Raw genomic sequence first — 12,248 nt, 5'->3', positions numbered from 1 at the left:
GGCAAAAATGTCTTTCTTTTCTTTTTTTGAGACAAAATCTCACCATGTAGCCTCTGGTCGTCCTGAATTATTTCCACTATATGGATCAGGCTGGCCTCAGACTCACAGAGATCCACCTGCCTCTTCCTCCAGAGTGCTTTGATTAAAAGCTTGTGCCACCACTAGGCCTGGTATAATTTCTGTTGTTTGTTCATTTGTGTGGTGGTACTCGGAACTGCAGCCTCTACCGCTGAGCTCTGGCCTCGTCTGGCAAATGTTTCTTGAATACCTACTGTGTGGCAGGCTTAGTGTGGGATCCAGGACACATGGAATTGAGTAAGAGCCTCCCCCCAGCAGTTACAGGGCCTCTAGTTCTGGTTTAAAACCTCCAGCTCTGCTTCTGCTCATGAAGAAGGGCTTCTCTGCTTCCAGCCACAGATGGCCTTGAAATCCCAGTCAGCATCTGAGGAGACCACCCAGCAGTTCTTTGGAACATCTTCAAATCCTCTGTATCTTTGGGGTCAGCTCCTGACTCCTCAGGTCCACGACCAGCTCTCACTTCTAGACTTCAGCCTTCTGCAGTTTTCCCTGTGGCTTGCTCTCAGCTGCTGTTGGTTTGGTAGTGCTTAGGCCGAGCTGTTCCGCAGGCAAGAGTGTGGGCTGACACATGACCCAGGCCTAAATGGCATCCTCATCTGTGAGTCTGTGCTGTGGGCATTTTCTCAACCTCTCTAAGACTGTTTGTGGGGTATGATACTGATAATTGTATGTAGGGTAAACTGAAACCACAGGAAACAGGAGGCATTGACCAAGGGATTTGGGAACTGGCGTGTGTCAAGGGAACTAGCGTGGAAAGATAACAGATTCCTTCCAAAGCCACTAGCTCAATTCTGTTTATATATGTTCACTCGTCATAGTTTGTGGCTTTTGTGGCAGAGTCATCTGTTCAAAACTTAAAAGTGAGAGGGAATTTTGTTCCCAGGGTCATAAACCTTAGTAGCCAGCCCCCCTCTTGAGCACCGGGTGCTCTTTGCCAGCCCCGAAACAACACTGGTTCATCCAAGTGCGATTTGAGAAAATGAGATGGGGCAGTGACCTTGTGTCTCTGCATGAGATTTAGAAGACTGCTCCACAAATCATTTTAGCATGAATTGTTTCCAGGAAAGGCTTGCACTGGCTACGGATATTTGTTTTTCTGTTGCGTCTTACTTTCTTTTGCAGAAAGTGACCTTGTTTCTGAGTTCTGTGCGGAGCCCGTCCCTTGCAGACCAGATGCGCTTTGCAGCTGGGACTTCTCTGTGTTGCTCGCTCCCTGTTTGCCTTTGATTTTCACTCTCGGCTCTGTGTCCTTCTTCCTGCTGAAGGGAAGAGTGAGAAGCACAGAAAGTTAGTGGCTTACTTAATGCTTGTGGAATGTGCATCTGTCCTAAAATAGGAACTGTGACCAAGGATATGGTTGTCATATTTTAATACAAATTTGAATTGTGCTTTTTTTCCCTTTCTTTTTATCTAGCCATATGTGTTGAATGAGAGACGTAGAGAGTAAGAGAGAAAAGTAGACAGCTCATGAATCTCTAGTAGTCTGGAATAAAGCCTTTGTTTGAAATTAGGGAAGGAGTAAGGAAATACTGGCCCCAGCACTGAATTAGGAACATCTGTATCTGTGAGAACTTGGCCGGGAACCCTGAGCAACTGGAGCAATGCCATCTGCACGCTGCCCTTCCATTCGACCCCGGAGTTCCTGCAGCAAGGGTCAGCAATGGCTCGGATGCCTGAGGAGCTGGGGATGGGGCTCATTGGGATCGTGCTGGGCTGACGTTCATGAAGCCCTAGGTTTGGTCCCCAGCCCTGCATAAGCAAAGTGTGGTGGTGCTCACCTTTAACTCAAGCATTCAGGAGAAAAAAGCAGGAGGATCATAAGTTCAAGGTCATCCTCAGCTACATTGCAAGTTTGAGGTCAGTCTGGGATACAAGAGATACTGGTGGGTTTTTGTTTTGGTTTGTTTTGGTTTGGTTTTTGTTTTAAAAAGGCACTTGCCACAATAGCACCCACCTGTAGTCCCAGCTTTTCAGGAGGGCAAGGCAGTAAGTAGGCTTGTGCCTCGGTTTGTCCACCTCTAAACTGGAGATAATCAATAATGCCAGTGTCATTGGAATTTTTGTTTGATTGGGAGGTATAAATGAGTTCCTCTGTATAACACCCCTTGACTAGTGCTTGGCACAGGGTGAACCAGGTAGGTGGTTCCTCAGCGTGGTTTCTGCCGCCCTGCTATTGCCGCCGTAGTGATCCCTCCCACCGTCACTGCCCCCCCACGGCACCTTGCCCGTGTAAGTTCAGACGTCAGTATTTCTGCTAATAGTGCCGACCTTCCAGGACCGTGGTGGGGATGCAGTAGACAGGCTGCATGGCAGTGTGGGTGACTGCTAGGTTGCAAGAAATGCTTCCCATGGGTGGTACTGTAGGGACCCCAGCAGCTCCTGACACAGGAGTTGTTCACACCAGGGCTTCACTCTCCACTGTGAGTCGTGTCCCTTGGGAGTCATTTGTTCTTACCAATGAAGTACCAGTGCCTGAGAATTAATTTCCTTTAATGATGAGAGGCATTGGAGTCAGTGGTTAAGCGTGGGTACTGCTCTTGCAAAGGATCCAAGTTCTGGTCCCAACACCCAGATAGGACAATTCACAACTGCCTATAACTTTAGCTCCATTGTTCTCCTCTCCTCTCCTCACGTGCACATATCTCCATGTAGACACACACACACACACACACACACAATTAAAATAAAATAATCTTTAGAAATAAATTAAAAGTCTGGGTGTGGTGGTGTATACCTTTAATCCCAGCATAGGCAGACTGGTCTCTGAGTTTAAAGCCATCCTGATCTACATAACAAGTTCCAGGATAGCCAAGACTTCATAGAGAGACCCTGTCTCAAAAAAGCTTAAATAAATAAATAAATATGGCTAGAGCTATATCAAAGCTGTCTGTATCCTCATATTACTACTACATGTTCATCTTGAAAAGCAGGAGGGTGTTTGCACCCCCAGGATTGGTCACATCCTGGCTATACTCTGGGTACAAGGTTCCCACAGCTACTGGTGAGTTATTTGTATGGTCAGAAAAGAGATTTGAAAATCACAGGCCCAGGATGCTGTTAGGACACCAGGACTTCAGTTTTGCTCGTCTGTGTTCACATTTACTGTGTGGCAAGGCTTGGCTCCTAATGATTGCCAGGCCAAAGCACTATAACCCTGTGCAGCCCAACTGTGCTTATCTTGTCCAAACATACTTATATGCCAGGAAATACTTGTTCAGATTATTAAAAATCACTTTTCTGTTACATTAAGCAGCTATTGTTACTTGCTCTGAATTTATTTACTAATGTTATTGAGTGCCTGTTATGAATAGATATCTGTGGGCTTGTGAAGATAATTCAGAGACTATCTGTTTAAGAAGTCTTTAGTTGGACATAGTGGTGTATGGCCGTAATCCCAGCACTTGGGAAGCAGAGGGACAAAGAGAGTCCAAGGCAGCCTGGGTTACATAGCCACACCCTGTCTCAGAAACAGCAATAAAAGCCACTTAGAATCAAGTCTGATAAACTGAGTATTTGCATAATAACTGTAGCACAATATCCAGTACTCTAGCATACTTGTCCGTCCGTCCCTCCCTCCCTCAACCCTCCCCAAGACAAGATGTGATAGGGTATCAGGTATCCCAGGCTGTCCTCAAACTTACTGTGTAGTCAAGGCTGACCTTGGACTCCTGCTTGTCCTAATTCTCCTGCTTCTACCTCCTAAGTACTGCCTCACATTTTAAAGCTTAAAATAAAAAATATAAATATACATATATATGTATTTTTTTTACTGTTTTTAATTTTTAAGTATATGAGTGTTTTGCCTGATAAGTGGCAACTACCAATTATAGATAATTGTGAACTACCGTGTGGTGCTGGGAATCAAACCAGGTCCTCAGAAGAGCAGCCAGTGCTCCTGACTGTTGAACCTTCTCTCCAGCTCCCTCATTTTAAAACCTTCTGTTCACTAAGAGTGTGGTGGTACACATGGGTAATTCTAGTACTTGGGAGGGCAAGGCAGGAGGATCAAGATTTGGGGGCCAGTCAGGGCTATGTAGTAAGACTGTCTCCAAAAACAAAACAAAATCTTTTATATTCAGGGAAAGTATTAAATACATTGCATTTGTGTGTAGCTTGGTTCTTAAGCCTTTGTTTTTCACTATAAAGTAATGCATGCTCACTACGTAAAATTTAGAAAATACTCAAAATTAAAAAGGAGTAAGTTGGATGTGATACTTGGGAGGTAGAGATAGGTGGATCTCTGTGAGTTCAAGGCCTGCCTGATCTAATAGTGAGTTCCACGCTAGCCAGGACTACATAGAGAGACCCTGTGTCAAAAGGGGGGAAGGGAGGACAGAAAACTAGTCACATATTTATGTATGTATGCACACACACGCGCATATGTATATTTTGCTTTTGAGACAGGTCTTATGTACTGCAGAATAGCCTGGAATTTGCAATGTAGCTGGAGATGCCTTTGAACTTCTGACCCTCCTGTCTTCCCTCATGACTGCTGGGATTGCAAGTATGCGCCGTCTTGCCTAGTTTATACATCACACCCAGGGCTTGAAGCACTTCACCAGTAGAGGCACATTCCCAGCCCCAGCCATATCTGAGGAACTGGAAAATAGCATTTTAATGTTGCATTTCAGTCCTCATGTATCTTTTATGCAGATGAAGTCATCCTCTCTCCCTGTCTCTGTCTCTGTCTCTGTCTCTCTGTGTGTGTGTGTGTGTGTGTGTGTGTGTGTGTGTGTGTGTGTGTGTGTGTACACATATATTCCTGAGCATTAGACTCCAGGCCTCATGTCCTGTAATCAGGTCTTCTTCAGTTGATCCTCCTGCTTCAGTCTCTCCAGCCCTCACTTTCCATATTTGTATTCTGGCATTTTGTGTTAGCTATTATCTAATAATTTTTTCCCATGCCATTAACATACTTTGTAAATACAGTCTTAAAAGCTAAACAGCATTTCATCATCTCATCTTTGACATATAATTCACACCCATTCCCAAAAGATCAGATTCTGATTTTCTTTGATTAGAAATAATATAGTAGTAAGTAAATTTATGCATGACTCATCTATACTTTGACCCTAAATTTCTGCCAGTAAAATAAGTCAAAGGGAACTGTCTGCAAGGGTTTTACTACATGTGGTCTCGTTACTTTTGGCAATGATGGTTAGTCTTATAAAATTTGTGGTGCTGATTGATCTGGATATTTATTATTTAACTACAAGAGACCCTTAGCTTTTCTGGAACTCACATTCCAAGTGTATGTTTACCATTCAAGAATGACTCCAAAGTCCATGATGTAAAGAAGTTTTTGTGTTTACTGAAGCTCACAGTTTGATCACATGGGCTGAGCAGCTGAGAGGTGACCAGTACTGCTTAGCAAATGTCACTGGGGCTCCCTAGCTCTGTGCAGTACCTCTTATGTATTTATTGACTTAAATAATTTACCTTTTTTGAATATAGAGAATGTCTGTGGGGACTGGAGAGATGGCTCAGCAGTTGAGAGCATGGGCTGCTCTTCCAGAGGACCTGAGTTCTGTTCTCAGCACCACGTGGCAGCTAACATCTGCAACTCCAGCTCCAAGAGATCTGATGCCATCTTCTGGGCTCTGCAGGCACCAGAAATGCATATATGTGCAGGCATAACACCTTAACACATAAAATAAAAATAAATAAATCTTTTTAAAAAGAGGAGTTTTTGCTGGGCAGTGGTGGCACATGCCTTTAACCCCAGCACTCAGGAGGCAGAGGCAGAAGGATCTCTATGAGTTCAAGGCCAGCCTGGTCTACAGAACAAGTTCTAAGACAGCCAGGGCTATGGCTGAGAGAAATCCTCCTCCCGAATACACACAAATAAAGAACAGAAGAGAGGACTTTTTTGAAATTGTCCAGGCCATTCATTTATGGTATACAAACCTGTAGAAGAAAACCGTACCTGCCCCAGAATTGTACTCAAGGAAACCCCGGAGGACACTGACGCTTGTGACCAAAGGCTGCAAGCGCCGCCTAGTTTCTAGTGCCTGGATTATATGTTCATCTTTTACTTCTAGCAGATAAATCGGGTTTTATTCTTAGTACCAACCCAAGTAATTATTTTCTTTATAAAAAGTCATGAAATTATATATACATATAATTAAACATGAAAAATAAATACATCATTGAAGCTGTCATTGATGCATTGAGCTACTGATGTCCTTCCCCCATTTACTTGCTATAATTTTAAAAGAGGTTCTTTAGGAAAGGAAATATGTAGAAAATAGTTTAATCTGTTTCTGAGAAAAACCTAGCTGGAGAGACACCGCTTTGATCAATTGCAAGTCTGAATTAGTGTCTTTCCTTACCCATGCCGACTTCCTTGAACATATGTGTGCTTTGTTTTTGTTTCTCATATATGTACTTTTTGTTTGGTTTTGTTTTGTTTTTTCAAGACTGTGTTTCTTTGTGGAGCCCTGGTTGTCCTGGAACTCGCTCTATAGACCAGGCTGGCCTGGAACTCACAGAGATCCTCTTGCCTCTGCCTCCCCAGAGCTGGGATTAAAGGCGTGTGCCACCACTGGCACATGTGTACTTTTAAGAGAACCAGCCACCTACCAGCCCCCTGCACCACAGATAATCCATCCTTCCTTCCTTCCTTCCTTCCTTCCTTCCTTCCTTCCTTCCTTCCTTCCTTCCTTCCTTCCTTCCTTCCTTCCTTCCTTCCTTCCCTCCTTCCCTCTGCTGACAGGGGAGGTGGTGGCTACAGTGGCCTCTTGTCTGGTGCCCAGAAAGCTCATCTCCTTTATTTCATAGTCTCTGGCAAACTTGTACCCCAATCCTTCCTTTGAAGGATTTTTTTCCCATTAAGATCCTAAATACACACAAAATGGTGTCCCTCTTGGCCAGCTTTATACTTCTTCATTTCTGGGTCTTTCATTTAATGATCTAAATGATAATAAAGTTTCAGGCATGGGCTTGATCTATAATATGCCAACCTCCCCAAGTGTTACGGCTGTTATGGAGGTATAAATAGAGTCAGCTCTGATTGGCTTCTGGTTCCTGTCGTTGCCTCATCCCCCAGGCTCCTGGGCTCCTTGACCCCCAGCTGGCATTCATCTTGCCCATCTTGAGGTTCCAGCCAGGATTGAGGCAGGGGACTCAGAGTGCTGCACATTCTGTAGTTTGTCCTCTAGTCACCATTGTTGGCCTCGTGCCTTAGCTCTGAGCGCTGGACTCTGGTCCAGTCCTCTGTGCCAGGGTCCCATGGTAACCGCCTCATTTCTTTGTGGCTGCTTTTTATCAGCCCCATTCCCAGGGACTGAAACCCAGTGACCATTGCGCTTTCCTGGTATCAGCCTCCAGCCTGCCGTTTGGACCACACTGTGGAGAACTGTTGCTCCTTGTTCTGGTGCCCACAGTCAGGAAGTCCCTGTTCTGGACACTTATCTCAGCAAAGAGCAGCTGTGTTCTTCCAGTTCCTCAGGCCGGAATTCTGGGGCCATCCTTCACCCCTTTTATTCATTCACATCTGCTTTGAGCCTTCAGCAAATTCTTGACTCTACTTTAGGAGCACATTTAGTGCCGGAGATGTAGCTGGTTGGTAGAGTGCTGATCTAGGTAAGGAATATGCATAAAACCCTGGGTTCAGTCCCCAGTACTGGATAAACAAGGCCTGGTGATACATGCTTGCATCCCCTGCACTTGGGGGGTAAAGGCAAGAGAATCAGAAGTTCAGGGTTATCTTCAGCCACATAGTGAGTTTGAGGCCAGCCTGGGCTCCATGAGATCATGTCTCAAAATAAGTAATTGAATGCATACATACAATAAAAGCACTCCAGAATCTTGACTGCTCTGGTCTGGCCCATCCCCTCTCTTCCCTGGAACCTTACAGTAGCCTTCCTGCTGGGTTCTGACAGGGGAGTCCTTCTCAGCTGCCTCTGAGTGGTCCTCTACAACATGGCCTGGATTTATCACAGGAAGCAGTTTTGGAGGGGCTTGATGGCATCCAGTATGTAGCCAAAGTGCAAACGGAGCTCATCAGTGCCCCCACAAGCTCCCGTCACCTCTGCTCCTGGCTGACTCCTGCCCCAGGCCTGACTCTCTTCCTTGCTCTGGACACTTGGCCACACTTCCATGTTCTCTGTCCCTTCAGCCCTCTCTAGGACTTCTTTAACAGGCCCATTCTTCCAGCAGCTTCTTTCCTCACTTTCCCCATCTCTTCATTCCCATCAATGAGGCAACGTCAGATCCTGAAAGTTACATTCCCATCCCAATCTTTGCAGGTGTATTTTCCTCCTTAGTCCTTATCACTGTCCAATACATGATAGGGTTTTTATCTGTTATTTACATTATGTCTCTTTTATCAGAATGTAAGCTCCAAGAAGGAAAGGTGCCAAAGTCTAAAACAGAACCATCTCCAGAGGAGTGGTTCCTAATTATTGACTGAGTGGAGGGATGAGAAGTTGACAGTTCTTTACCTGTGTACATTTCATATGTGTTAACAAATGCTCACAGTGACCTTATGTCACGGTCCGCTCATGATTCCCATTTTACACGTAGAAAACTGAGGCTAAGCGACTTACTCGAGAGCATCTGAGCCTCCAGACAGATGCTCAGATGGGCAGCATGTCTGGAGGAGCAGACTTGGGCATGTGACGAGCTAGGTCTGTGTTCAGGTCTCAGCCCTGCGGTGATTGAGTTTAAACCTCCAAGCTTCAGGTTCCTTATATATAAAATATGGACAGTGATTCTTCCTCTCAGACTCCTGGAAGGGTTATGGGAGTTCTTGAGTATGTCATTTTCTTTTGTCTTTCTCTGATTATTGGCAAGGTTGAATTTTTTTTATATATATTTTTTATTGACCATTCAGCCTTCCTCTGGAGAGTTTCTGTTTATAACTTTCCCCAGCTTTCTTTCTAATTAAGTTGGGAGGAATTCTTTGAGTATTAGAGATCTGGGTTGTCTTACAAATAGTCTTTCTCACTCTTTACCTATTGAATGATGTTTTTGGTAATAGCTTCTCTTCATGTGGTCACAGGTCCAGTGTTAGTTGATAATCAAGTCAATGAGAATACAGATTTATTCACTCAGCAAATATTTGTTTCCTTAGGGCTAGGACATTTGGAGGTGCCATTTCAGCTAGGACAGCTCTAGATCCTGACTTCCAGTTTGTGCCACTGACGGTGGCCCTTCAAATTGGCTTTATCAGATTCTTGAAAGAGGATATGTTTTCTCAGAGCCAAAGAGACCCAAACATTTTCCAGGTTTTGGCCATATAACCAGAAATTTCAAAAGTTCTGGAATTTATCGGCTGGCCTCCAAGTTATCAGGCATCTGTTGTGCTCTGGGAGCGGCTTTCTCTCAGCTCACTCCACCCCCCAGCTGTGCGGCACGGATGGGTGGGTGGTGAGTGCTTCAGCTGTCCCTGGGGGATGAACCCCAGAGGCAGTCTCCTGTCTCATAATTCATAGGGTCAGAACGTGGCAGGCTCTGCGGAAGTGCTCTGACTTCCTGTCAGACCACCAGCTCTGCAGACCCTCCAGGTCCGGGTGCTGCAGCCCTGGGGAATGAGGATGGCACCCAGATGCTGCCTACCCTAGCTCAGGTTCACTTTGAATTTAAACAGAAAACCCGAGGCCTCCAACGTGGCCCTGCGTGGCCTGAGTGGCCCACCTAGGCCAGGTTTGATTTGTGCAGATGCCTCACACAGGAAATATCTTGGAGGTTGAGCACTTGATGGTCGATGAAATGGGTCTTTCAGATACTACTTTTTTTAAAAAAAAAGATGTATTATTTTACTTTTAATTATGTACACATGGTGGGAGTTGGGGAGGTGTGTGCAAATGAGTGTGAGTACTGGTGTAGGCCAGACGTGTCCCTAGAGCCAGAGTTACAGGCAGTTGTGAGCTGCTCAACGTAGGTGCTGGGCACCAAAGTGCTCTTAACCACTGAGCCGTCTCTCCAGCTCCTCTGCAAGTCTGTCGTGTGTGTGTGTGTGTGTGTGTGTGTGTGTGTGTGTGTGTGTGTGTGTGTGTGTGTTTCTGTCTCTCTTTTGTTCTTCATTTGAGACAGGGTCTTATGTAGCCTAGACTGGCCCCCAACTCACTATGTATAGTCTAGGATAACTCTGAACTCTTGTTCCTCCTGCCTCTACTTTCCCAGTCTGGGATTATAGGCACACACCACCATTCCAGGATTACGCAGTGATGGAGATCAAAACCAGGACTTCTGCACATGTAGGCAAACACTCGGTCAACTCGGCTACATCCCCAGTCCAAGGTTTTTTCTCTTTTTTTAAGATTTTATTTTTACTGGTGTGTGTGTGTGTGTGTGTGTGTGTGTGTGTGTGTGTGTGTGCACATATGCATGTGTCACACAGAGGGAGCTGAAGTTACAAATGGTTGTGAGATCCCCTGTGTGGGTGCTGGGAACTGAACTCAGGTCAAGAGCAGCAAGCACGCTTAACTACGGAGCCAGCCATAGACCTGTGGCACATGTCTATAATCCCAGCTCCGGAAGTTGAAGTAGAAGGGTCCCAAGTGTGAAGCCTGCCTGGGCTACATATTGAGACACTGCCTCAAACAAAACAAAACGGTTAAAACCTGCCAGCCATCTGATGCATGAAATATATAAAGGTTTCATGTCCTGATTTGGCGTCTTAGATTGGCTGGTGGTCAGGAGTGTTCTCCCTGAAGTCAAGCTGGATCTCGCTCCCAGCTTCTCAGAAACTAGCGTTGGGTCCTTCGGTAAGATTGTTAGCTCTCTGCACCTAACTTATGATCAGTAACCCTGGTGACTGAGAGTACCTAAGGTAGACTGGCAGGATTAAGTTAGCTAGTACATGTACATCCTCATAATAATGCCCGGCATGCAGTTATTGCTCAATGAATGTTGCAGAATTCCTGAACCAGCTTCTCTTGAGTGACATGCTGGAGGCTGGGCATGTCAGCCTTCTTGTGTGATTTCAGTAAATTGTTGATACCACTGTTCCTCTCTATGGGGTACGCTTTCCAGGGGTAGAGAACTAAGTTTTGCTATTTCTATAAAGCTTCTTTTATTTTTATTTTTCTAAGGTGAGGTTTCATGTATCCTAAGCTGGACTAGAACTCATTTGAGGATGACCTAGAACTCTGTGTGTGTTTGAGAGAGAGACAGAAAGAGAGAGACAGACACAGAGAGAGACAGAGAGAGATACAGACTCTCACTATGTAGCCCTGGATGGCTTCAATTCACCTTGTAGATAGATCAGGCTGACTGGGTCTTCATAGAAATCTACCTGCCTCTGCCTCCCAAGTGTTTGGATTAAAGGTTTGTGTCACCACACCTGCAACCTTGAACCTCTTCTAATCTTCCTGTCTCCACCTCCCAAGTGGTGAGACCACAGGCTTGTGCCACTATGCCCAATTAATGCCCTGCTGGGGATTGAACCCAGGGCTCCACGCATGTAAGGTGAGCACTCTACTAATCGAGCCACACCTCAGTCCCTCTCCATCTCCATCTCCCATCAAACAGACCTCACTGTGCTGCCTGGGCTGTCCTGGAACTGACGGTCCTGTGTCAGCTTCCTGAGTGCTAGAATCACTGGCCTGTGCTACTCTGCTGGCTCTTCCATAGAGCCTCTGAGATTCTGTGCAGACTGGTTCACATCTGAGTGATTCCTCATTGGCTGGCTAAAAATACCCCTGCTGGAGTCTTAGCTGGCCCAGCCCGGGGTCATCCCGACTGGATATGAGTGTCCTGCTTCAGTGTAGCTCCAGGAGAGGCAGGGGCTCTCAGAAAGAAGACAGCCAGGACGTGGCAGAGCTGGACAAGGGCCGAGGCTCTTTCTCCGGGTGCCCTTGCGTTTGGACTCTGACTGCCAGGCCACCGAGGAGCGGGGAGGGAGCAGCAGGCAGCGCAGGGCCTGCCTCTAAACTTCTAAGTCACCACATATTTTGGCCGGAGAATCAGCCAAAGTTTTGTTCCAGTTCCTTACAAAATTTCACAATATTCAGGCGTTAGACTTGGTCCCTATGTTGTGAAATGGCTGGGTTTTATGCTTTAGACTTGAAGATGAAGACTTAGTTGTTGATTATTACTTTGGATGTTTTCCAAGAGTCAGTCAGAATGCTATCTGTGGAAGTTTCTCCACAGGCCTAAATGCCAGATACTGGAGCAGTTTCCCTGTTCAAAGACAATAGTCCGTGTTTCAGGACACTCCCTGG

The 12,248-nt window shown here is 45.6% G+C and overlaps 1 protein-coding gene across 3 annotated transcripts in view; it reads left to right on the top strand.

Annotated features, from left to right (window-relative positions):
* Crtc3 (CREB regulated transcription coactivator 3) overlaps positions 1-12,248 on the top strand; it is a 111,233-nt gene that overhangs the window by 23,384 nt on the left and 75,601 nt on the right. The window lies entirely within an intron of this gene.

This window comes from Peromyscus maniculatus, chromosome 1 (assembly GCF_049852395.1).
Source record: "Peromyscus maniculatus bairdii isolate BWxNUB_F1_BW_parent chromosome 1, HU_Pman_BW_mat_3.1, whole genome shotgun sequence".
Classification (NCBI taxonomy): Eukaryota; Metazoa; Chordata; class Mammalia; order Rodentia; family Cricetidae; genus Peromyscus; species Peromyscus maniculatus.
The sequence above is the reverse complement of the archived record's forward strand: the minus strand, read 5'-3'. Positions and strand labels throughout refer to the sequence as shown.